The sequence below is a fragment of the Cydia fagiglandana genome, chromosome Z (assembly GCF_963556715.1).
Source record: "Cydia fagiglandana chromosome Z, ilCydFagi1.1, whole genome shotgun sequence".
NCBI lineage: Eukaryota > Metazoa > Arthropoda > Insecta > Lepidoptera > Tortricidae > Cydia > Cydia fagiglandana.
The window spans coordinates 5,289,076-5,304,036 of record NC_085959.1 but is presented as its reverse complement, the minus strand read 5'-3'; the positions used below and the strand labels follow the sequence as shown (position 1 = coordinate 5,304,036).

Sequence of the window (14,961 nt, the reverse complement as noted above, 5' to 3'; positions counted from 1 at the left end):
TAATAAAAATGTTCATTCCTTCATATTATAGATGGACGCACACAAACACATTGTAATTTACTTTTTTTCTCGTCCTAGGATGACGGAGTACGAGAAGATAAAGGCGGAGTGCCAGCAGCGCGGGCAGTTGTGGGAGGACCCCGACTTCCCGGCCGCGCAGGCCTCCGTCTTCTACCACCAGACCCCGCCCTTCCACTTCGTGTGGAAGAGGGCCAAGGTAAGGGGAAAATAACAAAAACAAACTAATGGCTCCTCTCAAGATGCCAGCAGCGCGGGCAGCTGTGGGAGGACCCCGACTTCCCGGCCGCGCAGGCCTCCGTCTTCTACCACCAGACCCCGCCCTTCCACTTCGTGTGGAAGAGGGCCAAGGTAAGGGGAAAATAACAAAGATAAACTCTAATGGCTCCTCTACACCATGGCCCAGTGCCGGCCACTCCAAGGGACGCATTTATGAGGGAGCAGGTGATATTGCTATCTCATTCTACCGCATGGCTGCGTCCCTTGGAGTGGCCGGCGCTGGGCCATCGTGTAGAGGAGCCATAACTATGCTTAAAAGACGGACTCTCTAAACACACTCGAGGAGAGCATCTTGACCTTCGGCCCTTGGCCTCGCGTGGATAGCGCGAGTATATCTTGGACGCTCCGGGCCTTGCAGACTTGAACGCTTTGACGCTTTTTAACACATGAAAATTTATATTTCGAATCATGCTCCAAAAAAACTCGACAAAAGCATAACGCATGCTTAAAAGACTCGGAAGTCTATCTGAGTCACGCTCTAAAAATACTCAAAATTGAACTTGACTCGCACTGAAAAGTTTGAAGTCTTTTAAAAGCGTAGCGCTTAAGTAAAACTAAGGTAAGTTTTTCAAACGTGTAGACTAGACTCCTTACCAAAACAAAGGTACGCTACTATTATCCTTCCGTTGTCGGTAACGCTACGTCTTACGTAGGCGAACAACGCGCGAACAACGCGCGAACGCGGCGCGGCGCGGCGCGGCGAAAGCGGCCGCCGCCGCGCCGCGCCGCGCCGCGCCGCCTGACATTCGCGTGCAAATCGCGCCGCACCGCGTTCGCAACGAGATCACTTACGTAGGACACTTCTATGGGCATCAAAGGATTGATTTCGCCGCGCCGCGCCGCGCCGCGTTCGCGCGTTGTTCGCCTACGTAAGACGTAGCGTAAGAACACACTAAAACTTTTTTACTTTAAGATGACTAAGTAATTTAATTTGAGAAAAAAAAAAGTATTAGTACCTGTCTGCCTAATTAAGCGTTTTCCCGTGGAAATATCATTTTAGATGGAAATTTCGGAACACATTTTCAATATACTCATAATTTTTAAAAACTACTAATACAGCCATTCTCAAAAGTTAGTTCCGCGAAACCCTCTGTTGGGGTTCCGCGAAAATATACTTGTAATAAAAAGAAAAAAAAACCAGCTCTTCTATAGGTATATCTGGCCCACAGTGATGAACGAAAATTTTTGATTTGGGGTTCCGTCAAATATTTCGCTTGCCGAAAGGGTTCCGTCACCAAAAAAGTTTGAGAACCGATGTACTAATAGATCAAAGTAGAAAAATTAAAAAAAAAACATTGATAAATAGCAACATAATTAATTACACTATTACGTATTATTGAATGTAAAGTAAACAAATGCAGATTTATACGTAATGTACTTACCTATGCGATAAGAAACTGGTGCAAAGCATAAAAGTAATTACTCGTACTAATTACTTCCTCAAATAACTTTGTAATTGCCTTGAGTGTATGTACATTTTATACTCCACCTGCCGCCCAAATAACTCACCAAAATCCTTCGGTTTTCACGTATTTTTTTATTTTATTAAATGAAACGATTAAAATCTACGGATTTCACGAAGACCCAAACTAACGATCTCTTATAAATCTAAAAATATAGTTCGGTTGCTCCTGAGCCTACGTCAACCAATTTTGTTTTTTTTTGTGAAATACAAAGTGAAAAAGAAGGTTGCATGGGGAATCAATAACCACTGAACCGATTTCGATGAAATCTAGGTCCACGTCTTTTGCTAATGATAATAAACTTAGAACCTAAAGTTAAATAATTATTAACCTAATTACCCCTATTGTACATTTAATTGGACAGCGTGACGTGACGTACATGTTTGCGTGTCATTTAGTATGGGAGTTTCCAAAACGTCCCGCTTGGCGCGCTGCTCGAAATCCCATACAAAAATAGACATAACGCAAACGCGAACGCTCGTCACGCTATCGAATGAACTGTACACTTGGGGTACCGTAAAACGGGGTGAGTAGGTTTCGCGGGGAGAGTTGGTTTATGAATGGGGAGAGAAGATTTGAGAGGGAGGTGAGAAGGGATTTTAAGGCTACTGCTACAAAAATAATGTATTCCAATTTAAAATGGGGCTATAGTAATACGCATAATAAAAAAATCGACCCAATACCATACATTGGTAGATACCAAAATCACCTTTGTATGAAAAACCCTCTCATCTCACCCCAAATACAAGGCACTACGGGATGAGGTGGGTTTTCCTCTTTATCGTCAAAGTTATGAAATGGAACTACCCAAAATAAAATACAAACTAAAATACAAACGTCCGAACCACTTATTATATACACCATTCAGTTATCACATGTAAAAATAAAATTTTATCGAGGTTTGAGAGTCAAATTTCACCCAACTCACCCCATTTTACGGTACCTACCCACAGACCTCGCCGACGTCACTCAAAATCTTGTACTACGAGTACCTAGTTAATAATAATCCACATTAAAAACAATGTTCCGTACATCTGTCAAAGTGAATGAGACCTAGCGTGACAAGGATTACGGTTGTTATTTCCATTACATTATAATGTATTGAGTTGGTCAAAACTTTCACCTGCTTTAACTTGCCCTGATTGTTTAAAACTGAGCTCCGTAAGAAAATCAGGTGTTGTTCTGTTCTAGAACCAAACTATAGTTCGTTTTTTTTAGCATTAGAAATAAGGTAAACAATCTTGATGTGTATTTTAATTGAAAAACACATTTTTAAAATAAGTTACGGCAAATATGTAACAATTATGAATCTAATACGATCATTTATATTCTTTTGCTTTCATAAGTAATAGTTGTTGATTTTTAAAAAGCGTTTTTCAATTAAAAGACCTGTCAAGATCGCTTACCTTCTTGCAAGTTCTTTCTAATGCTAAAAAAACGAACTATAGCGAACCGCCCCGGCTTCGCGCGGGTTACACAAAACCATAACAAATTATACACCTAAACCTTGCTCAAGAATCACTCTATTGATATGTGAAAACCGCATGAAAATCCGTTCAGTAGTTTTTGAGTTTATCGCGAACATAATACATATACACGAACGGATAGACGGACGCGCCGGGGGCCTTTGTTTTATGTGTACGAGTATTTATAATAAATGTTGGTAGAGCGTTTATCCTCAGACACACTGAACTTGAATGGTCGCGCAATGTACGGTTGGCGGTTTCAGACGATTTATTTTCGACTTTCTGACGGTTAAAAAAGTGTACCTAGTGTACCTACATTACATAAGTACCATAAGGGGTACACTGATCACCAGTTCACCGGACGACATCAGCCTGTCAGTTAAACGCAAATGGTGACAGTTCCCAACAACTGACAGGCCTTTAGTGTTTTAACATGTGACGTTCCACGGCAAAAGGTACCTTATGGCGGCTGCGCTTACGTCGCATAATGCTGCAATAATGTCGGAGCGGCGTTAATAATAGCGTAAGCGCCAACCGCCATAAGGTACCTTTACCGTGGGACGTATAGTTTTAATTTAACAGGGGCCGAATTCATGATAATGAAAATTCTCAATTATAAAATACTTTGTTAATCTACATTCTACATACAAATAATTACATACCTATATCTGAAGCCAAAGCGTATTTAATTGATGCAATTTTATGAGTAGCTTGTCTTCAAAGACTTTTCATTTCAAATACTTACCTATATCAGTACCTATCCATTTTATTTAAAAACAGAGATTTAGATTTGCCGTAGCAGAGTTCAGTTAGAAATCAACAAACTCCGATAGACACTAATTTACTCCCACCTACATCAAATTCTTTTATTTCCAAAATAACTTGATCTGTACTTTCCTCACTGTAGTACTAAATGAGGGACCAGTTTAAACTGGTCCATTCCTATACAAGCGCGCTGCTATTCCACCGTATTACACTCTCAATTCAAAAACGACACAAGTGCATATTAACTCAAGGCGCTTAAGCCTTTACTCTTCGGCATTGAAAACTTTAATTCCAAAATGTCTTATATGCATACAAAATGTGATGTACTTACGCCCTTTTAGTTCAGTGTTCGAGTTAACGGTACTGCACGGCGGCGGCGTGCAAAGATTGCTAACACGACTAAGTTATATAATTGTGAAATGAACTTTAATAGGATTTAATACAGTTCATTATTGCTTGTGCGAGTATTAATTTATTTTGCGTAAAAACTTAAGGTCGAGTCCGTATTGCGTACGGAATGAGAACTAGTTTTAATTGGACAGCAATTGTGGTAAAATGATAAATTGATTTTTGGGAGATCGTATTTCATTTTTAGGGTTCCGTACCTCAAAAGGAAAAAACGGAACCCTTATAGGATCACTCGTGCGTCTGTCTGTCCGTCTGTCCGTCTGTCACAGTCAATTTGCTCCGAAACTACCAGACCAATTAAGTTGAAATTTGGTACACATATGTAAGTCTGTGACCCAAAGACGGATATGTAACGTCAACAAATGAATTTTAAACATAGGGGCTACTTTTGGGGGGTAAACGATAAAATTAAAAAACAAAGTTTTGAAAACTATATCGTGTTACATATCAAACGAAAGAGCTCATTTTGAGAATCTCAAATATATTTTTCTTATAAATTTACGGTAAAACGTTTAGAAGTTATTCAAGAAAATAGACAAAAAATGACCATTCCCCCCCCTCTATCTCCGAAACTATAGGGTCTAAAATTCTGAAAAAAATACACAAAATAGTCCTTTACCTAAAGATGTCAGGAAAACCTATCAGAAATCTAGAGTCAAGCGTGAGTCGGATTTAAGAACAAAAATGCGGTTAACGTTTTTTTAGGGACACAGCCGCAATGGTTTAAGTGAAACGTGATGTAGACAGCTATTGCGAAGGCCCTAGGCCGATATCCGCATAAGGCCGAAGGCCCGAAGCTCCCCAAAGAGGCGTGACTTTAGCTTCAAGCGAGAGTCGGACTGAAGACAAAAAATGCGACTAGGCTGTATCTGGCACATAGTCGCAATGGTACTTGTAGTACAGTCAACAGCAGAAGTTGCTAAGCGGCCGAGGTGTTCAAAATTACCTTGACATGCTCTTATTGTCTTAACTATAAAGTCGCGTCCAGATCATTTTAAACCACTCTCCCGCTTAGCACCTTCTGCTGCTGACTGTACTGATTGATTAGGTTACTATTGTTACGTGTTTTAAAAAGCAGTAGGTATACAGGGTGGATAAAAAATAAACTAAGTGTATTCCCGTTGCCAACGTGCAATCTTGAAATCGCGAAGAAAAATTTGGCTGTTTCATACATTTTGGCTGGTCCGTTTTCTATGGGAGGATACTTCTATTTTCGCGATGACGGGGTTGGTCCCATACTAAAAGTTGCTCAGTATAATCCCAAAACCTCCTTGGCTACGGGAATACACTTATTTTTTGGTCAGCCTGTAGGTATTATCTCTCTTCGGCCTTCGCTTTTAAAACACTTTCGGAAGTTGTAGGAAGCGCGACCCGTCGGACGCTCGAGTTTTCAGCTCTACGCATTTGGACACTTGTAGGTACTATTGTTCGGCATTTAATCTTCAGAGATGTAGAGATAAGCCACCACGCCAGAAAACTTAATGTTACATCTGGTTTTTGATTGACCCATTCGGGTTTTTCAAGACGTTTCACTCACGTCACGTTTCACGTACAAAAAAAATTTTGAAAATTGTTTGATGTACGGAACCCTTGAAACGCGAGTCCGACTCGCACTTGACCAGTTTTAATTATAGATGGCCAAGCAAATATTGTCAGTAGAAAAAGGCGCGAAATTCAAATTTTCTATGAGACGATATCCCTTCGCGCCTACATTTTTCAAATTTGCCGCATTTTCTTCTGACAAGATCTGCTTGACCAACTTTATGTATTAGGTAACATATTTATTTACATAATTGATTAATTGATATATACAGTGGTATACTACTATATAAACTAAATTAATAACACTTGCACCATTCACGAACCCGGCGTTAACCGGTTAAACCTGGTAGTACATGATCATCATCATCACCATTATCAGCCTTTTATTGCCAATTGCTTCGAGTACTCCGAGCCAATCTCATCCAGAAGTGACCCGATCTTCCGAATGTCGTCCACCCAACGATGTAGCCATAATGCCAATCGTTTGCGCCGCAGCGAACGAAACGCTAATGTCTCTCTGTCGCACTAATATGGAAGAGTGATAGAGACATCACAGTTTCGTTCGCTAAGGCGCAAACGATTGCGTTTGCTTAGCGAGTTTGCTTGTTTGCAAGGTGCTAATGCACCTTGGCTATGCCCTATGCTCAGATGCTATTAATATTTTATGTTTGTTTTAGTCCAGTTAGTCAGAACAGAACCACTTAGTTATTAACAGTGACCATAAGTATTTAGCATAGACTAATTAGACTATGCGTTTTTTAAGGACATTTTATGGTTTTTAGGGTTCCGTAGCTCAAAAGGAAAAAACGCAATCCTTATTTATAGGATTACTTTGTTGTCCGGCCGTCCGTCTGTCAAGACCCTTTATATCGGGAACTCATCTTAGACTATAAGTAGGTACCGTAAAACGGGGTGAGTAGGTTTCGCAGTGGCGTAACTAGGGGGGGGTTGGAGGGGGCACTTGCCCCGGGCGCCACCCAAGGGGGGGTGCCAAAATGGGCAAAAGACTACTTCTCCGCCTTGCCAAAGGCACAGCAGGGATACTTTCATCAGTAGTATTTACCACCACTGTGAAGTGTGAAATGCGGAAGGTAATCTGGCCCACAGCTCAAAAGACAAAGCCGATCTTTTAGGTACTAATTTTTCCACGAACTCGACCTTAAAAGACGACGGTAGCGCCAGTGCGAATACTCTATGCCAGAAACTATCAAGCAGAGGGATATTAGGCGAGAATTACTATGCTTTCATTTATAAGGCGAGCGGGCCGAGTGCTTCAGAGTTGTGTCCCGTGTTAGCGCGTCTTTTCCGTCAGGGGTCTCCTGTCGGGAAGTTACCATCTTATGGACATTCCAAGAGACTACCTATGCAAATGGATTGCTAGCCCTTTGTCCGGCAGGCGCATATGAGCCGTAGTAGACGGAACCTGCTTCAATAGCTGCTACTGCATATCTGTCGGACGGCAGTAGGTACTGGGGATTTCCATACAGGGTGGCTAAAAGTAACTACATTCCCGTTGCTAGAGAGATTTTGGGATTAGGTATACTGAGCAATGTTACTACGGGACCAACCCCGAAATCGCGAAAAAAAAGTTCATCTTAAATATAAAGAAAATGGACCAGCCAAAATGTATGAAACAGCCAAATTTTTTTTCGAGTGTTATGGGTTGGTTGGTCCCATAGTAAAAGTTGCTCATTATAATCCCAAACCCTCCCTGGCAACAGGAATGCAGTTATTTTTTAGCTACCCTGTATACAGGTTGGTCTCTACCGCTCGAAGGTAAAGTACAATGAGCTGTTGTCTGAAAAATTGTTTGACATGCTGCCTAACTAGGCAACTGCCAACGGTTACAGCTTGCCATCACTGCACCGCTCGCCGTAGGCAGTGTTTATCCTCACACCCTAGAATCTAAATGGTCGCACTCTGTGCGGTTTAAGAGGAATTCCCTTCACAGCGGGCGGGAGGAAATTCGTCGAGAAAAGGGAGCTCATTCCACAATAAGTTGAATAAGTTCCCTTTTCTCGAGAAGCTATAGGCTACCATCAGGTGGGTCGTAAGCTTGTTAGCCACCGATGTACTAAAAACCGGGCAAGTGCGAGACGGACTCGCGCACGAAGGGTTCCGTACCATAATGCAAAAAAAAAAAACAAAAAAAAAAAGTAAAAAAATAACGGTCACCCATCCAAGTACTGACCACTCCCGACGTTGCTTAACTTTGGTCAAAAATCACGTTTGTTGTATGTTGTGTGTTGGGAGCCCCATTTAAATCTTTATTTTATTCTGTTTTTAGTATTTGTTGTTATATCGGCAACAGAAATACATCATCTGTGAAAATTTCAACTGTCTAGCTATCACGGTTCTTGAGATACAGCCTAGTAACAGACGGACGGACGGACGGACAGCGAAGTCTTAGTAATAGGGTCCCGTTTTACCCTTTGGGTATGGAACCCTAACCCTTTGGGTACGGAACCCTAACCCTTTGGGTACGGAACCCTAACCCTTTGGGTACGGAACCCTAAAAACACATATACACTGTATTTGTCTAAGTTAAAAGTAAACTTTTAAGTAACAAAGTGACCCTTTCGTTAGTTCATTTAGTTTGGGGGGGGGGGCGCAAATCTGGTGCCTGCCCCGGGCGTCATATCCTCTAGCTACGCCACTGAGGTTTCGCGGGGGAGGTGGGTTATGAATGGGGAGAGAAGGTTTGAGAGGGGGGTGAGAAGGGATTTTAAGGCTACTGCTACAAAAATAATGTATTCCAATTTAAAATGGGGCTATAGTAATACGCATAATAAAAAAAAAACAATCCAACAATCTTCTAAAATCACCTTTGTATGAAAACCCCTCTCACCCCAAATACGAGGCACTACGGGGTGAGGTGGGTTTTCCTCTTATCGTCAAAGTTATGAAATGGAACTACCCAAAATAAAATAAAAACTAAAATACAAACGTCCGGAACACTAATAAATACACCATACAGTTTTCATATGTAAAAATAAAATGTTATCTAGGTTTGAATTTCAGTTTTCACCCTACTCACCCCATTTTACGGTACCTACCCAACTAGCAAAATCACGCTAACAACAGTCTCTAGACTACAATTTTGTCGCTCTTATATTGATTTTATATCATCGTATAAGCCCGGGTTTGGGCACAAAGCATAAGCGTATTTATTTTAATAACGTTCTAATATCAGTCTAATTGAATGTTGTTTGCATTCACAGTAATCTTTTTCAAAACTATATTAAGCTGCTTTAGGCTAATATCGCTTTTACGTAAGTATCTTGTAAGCCTAGGCTTATATTGGTCGAACGTAAGTATCTTGTAAGCCTACATAGGCTTATATTGGTCGAACGTAAGTATCTTGTAAGCCTACACAGGCTTATATTGGTCGAACGTAAGTATCTTGTAAGCCTACATAGGCTTATATTGGTCAAACGTTAGAATCTTGTAAGCCTAAATAAGCTTATTTTGGTTTGAAACATTCTATTTGTGAAGTATAAATATACGGGTGAAATTAACTGCAACGTGACAAAAACATATTAGTGTAAGTGTTTATCAAACTTTTTATGAAATATGTTTAAATATAATAACGTGCTGTTTATCATCGTCTGTTTATGTTTCAGGGTAAGTATTCACATGGGAAAATATTATTTATTGTAAAGTAGACCCTGTTTTACACTTCAAACTTTATGCGCCTACTCAAATATGGTATTTGAATATTTTAATAATTATTTTATTTCTTTATTTTGTATTGATAGTCAGCCATTGATGTAGGTGCATTTTTCAAGCGCACTATTAGAGTATTTTAAGCATTCTGAATACAAATGATGTGGCCATGTTGAATAAATTACGGTTCCTTGCTTTACTTATACTAACAATAGTGTTCCCAAAAACGATTTAAGATCAAACCATCTTATATTGATCTTCTCTTTTGTGATATAAGTGTCTTGATCTTATATCACTCTAATATCTTACTAAAGTGCTGCTGTTGATCTTATTATCCCACCAAAAACATAAATGTAAAAAAGGAGAGCCAACTTCAATACAAAAATTATGCTTGGCTGTGGGGCTCGCCGCAAAAAGAATGGAGATCTAAATGAGTGCCACTGCCAAGTTCTATGCAAAATCCAAATATGTATTTATAGGAACAAAATAACATTATAAACAAGTATTAAACTCTATTTCTTTGCTTTATTGGATACCTATAACCATTGCTGTTATTTAAAAAAAATTGAGATCTTAAAGTAGGTTAGATTTGACTTGGCCAGTTTTCATTATATCAATCATTTTATTTATATTGTAATTCTGATAAAACCTGGCCAAGCCAAATCTAACCTACTTTAAGATCTCACATTTTTTTAAATAACAGCAATTGTTATAGGTATCCAATAAAGCAAAGAAATAGAGTTTAATACTTGTTTATAATGTTATTTTGTTCCTATAAATACATATTTGGATTTTGCATAGAACTTGGCAGTGGCACTCATTTAGATCTCCATTCTTTTTGCGGCGAGCCCCACAGCCAAGCATAATTTTTGTATTGAACTTGGCTCTCCTTTTTTACATTTATGTTTTTGGTGGGATATCAATACTTTTTGTAAAGAAAACTAGGCAGGTATTGAGATTTAATGTTTTTTCTTGTGTTTCCGCTGTATGGTTTTTACTTCTGTTCTTTGTATAATTATGTGGTGCCGCGCGCCGCCGACGACACACCGTTGGCCGGTTGTTTAGAGCGTATTACAAGTTTTTTGTATGGGGACACCACTTATTTTTTGACTAAACTTTATTTTAATATAGCAAATATAATAATACATATATTGGGGTAGTTTCAAATATCTGCTTGTAACGGTTCCAACGCTACATTAAAAAAATATTTTTTTGTATGGGGACCCCCCCTATTTTTTAACTTTTTTTATTTTTAGATTTTTTACACAATAACCGAGCTGGATTCCAAATTTCATCCTTCTAGGTCATCTGAAAGTAGGTTAGGTTTAGGTACTTATATGTCAGTCCCAATAAAAAATGTTTTTTTTGTATGGGGACCCCCCCTATTTTTAAACTTTATTTTATTTTTAGATTTTTTCCTACGGTTACACACAATAACCGAGCTGGATTCCAAATTTCATCCTTCTAGGTCATCTGGAAGTAGGTTAGGTTTAGGTACTTATATGTCAGTCCCAATAAAAAGTGTTTTTTTTGTATGGGGACCCCCCCTATTTTTTAACTTTATTTTATTTTTAGATTTTTTCCTACATTTACACACAATAACCAAGCTGGATTCCAAATTTCATCCTTCTAGGTCATCTGGAAGTAGGTTAGGTTTAGGTACTATAAGTCATAAGTCAGTCTTAAAATTTCCGACTTTTTGACCTTCATACCTTTATAACCGTTTGAGCTAGCTTCATGAAATTTGGGCTTCTAGATATCCTTATGGATATAATTAAACACACGTAGTTTTATGTGTTTACGTCAAAGATGTTTTGAGTTATAGAAGGGTCAAAAGTGGCACCAAGTGGTTCGTGTAATATTACACTCGGCGCTGGCTAGCCAGTTCCTTTGCTTGAACTTGGCTTGACACGCTGCCGCGTGTCTAGATTATAGCTTTAGTAAGATCAGAAAAGTGCGTACTTACAGTGTTCTTATGCTATGTTAATATTCGTCTTACATTCTTACAATAGCATTTAGAAATCTAATATAAAATCAAATTAACTAAGAGAATGAGGATATAAGACCAGGTACTCTCAAGTTCAATGAGACTTCGTAAATGTTGTTGTAAGAGCAAGAGGCTTATAATAGTATCATGCTATGTTGATATTAGTCTTACATTCTTATAATAGCATTTAGAAAGTCTAATATAAGATCAAATGAACTTAGAGAATGTGGATATAAGACCAAGTACTCTCAAGTTCAATGAGACTTCGTAAATGTTGTTGTAAGAGCAAGAGGCTTATAATAGTATTATGCTATGTTGATATTAGTCTTACATTCTTATAATAGCATTTATAAAGTCTAATATAAGATCAAATGAACTTAGAGAATGTGGATATAAGACCACGTACTCTCAAGTTCAATGAGACCTAGTAAATGTTGTTGTAAGAGCAAGAGGCTTATAATAGTATTATGCTATGTTGATATTAGTCTTACATTCTTATAATAGCATTTAGAAAGTCTAATATAAGATCAAATGAACTTAGAGAATGTGGGTATAAGACCAAGTACTCTCAAGTTCAATGAGACTTCGTAAATGTTGTTGTAAGAGCAAGAGGCTTATAATAGTATTATGCTATGTTGATATTAGCCTTACATTCTTATAATAGCATTTAGAAAGTCTAATATAAGATCAAATGAACTTAGAGAATGTGGATATAAGACCAACTACTCTCAAGTTCAATGAGACTTAGTAAATGTTATTGTAAGAGCGAGAGGCTCATAATAGTATTATGCCATGTTGATATTAGTCTTACATTCTTATAATAGCATTTATAAAGTCTATTATAAGATCAAATGAACTAAGAGAATGTGGATATAAGACCAGGTACTCTCAAGTTCAATGAGACTTCGTAAATGTTATTGTAAGAGCGAGAGGCTTATAATGGTATTATAAAATGCTCTTATATACATATATAAGACTAGGTAATAAGACTAAACTTACTAAAGTGCGTATTAGCTTGTCTAAGACTAATATAAGAGCGATGATAAGTTCAAAACAAAAATAAGAGCGCTATAAGCTCACTACTCTTATAAAGTGCGCAATCTGAGACTTTTTTGCTAGTTGGGTACCTATAGGGAAAAATTTAATGAAAAAAAAAATTTATAAGGAACCCTCGGTGGGCGAGTCCGACTCGCACTTGGCCGGTTTTATTAAGAAAACAGGCTTCCAAAACCGTCTCTCGCTCTCGGGCCGTTAACTTCCTCTCGTGCAAACATAATATATTTAAGATAAGTAAATCTGCGTTTTAGTATAAATTAAGTTTTATATCATCATCATCATCTTCATCACGCTGGTGGCCTAGCGGTAAGAGCGTGTGACTTGCAATCTGGAGTTCGCGGGTTCAAACCCCAGCTCGTACCAATGAGTTTTTCGAAACTTATGTACGAAATATCATTTGATATTTGCCAGTCGCTTTTCGGTGAAGGAAAACATCGTGAGGAAACCGGACTAATCCCATCAGTAAGGCCTAGTTTCCCCTCTGGGTTGGAAGGTCAGATGGCAGTCGCTTTCGTAAAAACTAGTGCCTACGTCAAATCATGGGTTTAGTTGTCAACAGTGGCGGATTTCCCATAAGGCACAGTAGGCCCGGGCCTAGGGCGGCGAGATATTAGGGGCGGCAAATTGTGACAAAAAATTCGCTAAAAATAACTCAAAATTAGGCCAGGCAACGAATTCTCAAAAAAGGTACTTATAGAGGGAAATGCTTGAAACACAAATTTTGACTTTGTACCTAACTTTATTTGGATTATCTAGGAGGTGAACATATCAAAAGTCCCCGGCCGTATTAGCCCTTGAGCCGGGGGAAGAGATAGGTTTGATTGAAGGTCACATTTTTTCAGTTTTTCGCTTATATCTCGGAAACTATGCATTCTAACGACATGATTATTATACAAAATGAAAGTTGGTTAAATTTGCTACAAGCTACAATTTTTACGATATCTGGAGGGCCCTCCAAACTTGTGCGCCAATCGCGGCGCGAAGCCGCGAACGCGAGTGTGGCGTCGATTTCGCATATTGTTGACGCCTTCGCGCCTTGTTCCCAGTTTATACCCTATAAACCGTACCGTACCTTAAAAGGAAAAAACGGAATACTCGTGCGTCTGGCTGTCCGTCTGTCACAGCCTATTTCCTCCGAAACTGCTGGACCAATTAAGTTGAAATTTGGCACACATATGTACGTAAGTTTGTGACCCAAAGATGGACGTGTAACGTAAATAAAAGAATTATAAATATGGAGGCCATTTTTGGGGGGTAAATGAGAAAATTATTGTATTATGTATTACCTAACCCTTTGCCTATGTACTTATGATTGTTTTAATGTAATACATTTTTGAAAACTAAATGAGAAAATTTAAAAATAAAGTTCTTCAAACTATATCGTGTTACATATCAAATCAAAGAGGTCATTGTAAAAATCTCAAATTATTTTTTTTTATAATTTTAGGATAAATAGTAGCAGTTAAGGATGACTCACGTTAGACCGGGCCGTGTCCGGCCCGGAGCTTCCGGCGCTGACTTTTCTATGACATGACAGGCGATCACGTGATGCTTTCCATAGAAAACGATGCGCCGGAAGCTCCGGGTCGGACACGGCCCGGTCTAATGTGAGTCATCCTTTAATCAAGAAAATAGGCAAAAAAATGTTTTTCTTGTTTCTTTTTTAGATTTTTTGAATGTTTTTGTAGGTACATAAAAATTCAATGTTATAGTTAAAACTGTCACTTAAAATGAATAAGTATTTTCTTATTTTTTTCGTAAAACGAATGTTCCTATGATTATGTCACGAGGACATATAGTTTCTGAGATATGATAAGCGAAAAACCGAAAAATGTGACGTTCAAACCCCCCTACTTTTGATATGTTCAGGTGAACATATCAAAAGTAGGGGGGTTTGAACGTCACATTTTTCGGTTTTTAGGAGGTCCTAACGAGTCCAAAAAAGTTACTAAGTATAAAATGTGTCCCAAGCATTTCCCTCTATAATATATCTTTTCGCTGCCTGATCTAAATGTAGTCAATATGATGGGTGCTGATGCTGAGAAAGGGGCGGCTACAAGGCTTGGGGCCTAGGGCGGCAAAGACTGCAAATCCGCCACTGGTTGTCAAGCGGACCCCAGGCTCCCATGAGCCGTGGCAAAATGCCGGGATAACGCGAGGAAGAAGAAGAGATCGTCATCATCATCTTCCTCGCGTTGTCCCGGCATTTTTGCCTCGGCTCATGGGAGCCTGGGGTCCGCTTGACAACGAATCTCAGGAATTGAGTCAAACTAGGCTTTATTGCGATTAGTCCGGTTTCCTCACGATGTTT

The 14,961-nt window shown here is 39.0% G+C and overlaps 1 protein-coding gene across 1 annotated transcript in view; it reads left to right on the top strand.

Moving 5' to 3' along the window:
- Positions 1 to 251: 251 nt before the first annotated feature.
- The window catches only part of LOC134679255 (calpain-C), a 53,437-nt gene continuing 38,727 nt past the window's right edge, over positions 252 to 14,961 (top strand). The window contains exon 1 of the mRNA XM_063538144.1: positions 252 to 369. The gene's annotated coding sequence lies outside the window, so the exon portion shown is untranslated. The remainder of the gene's footprint in view (positions 370 to 14,961) is intronic.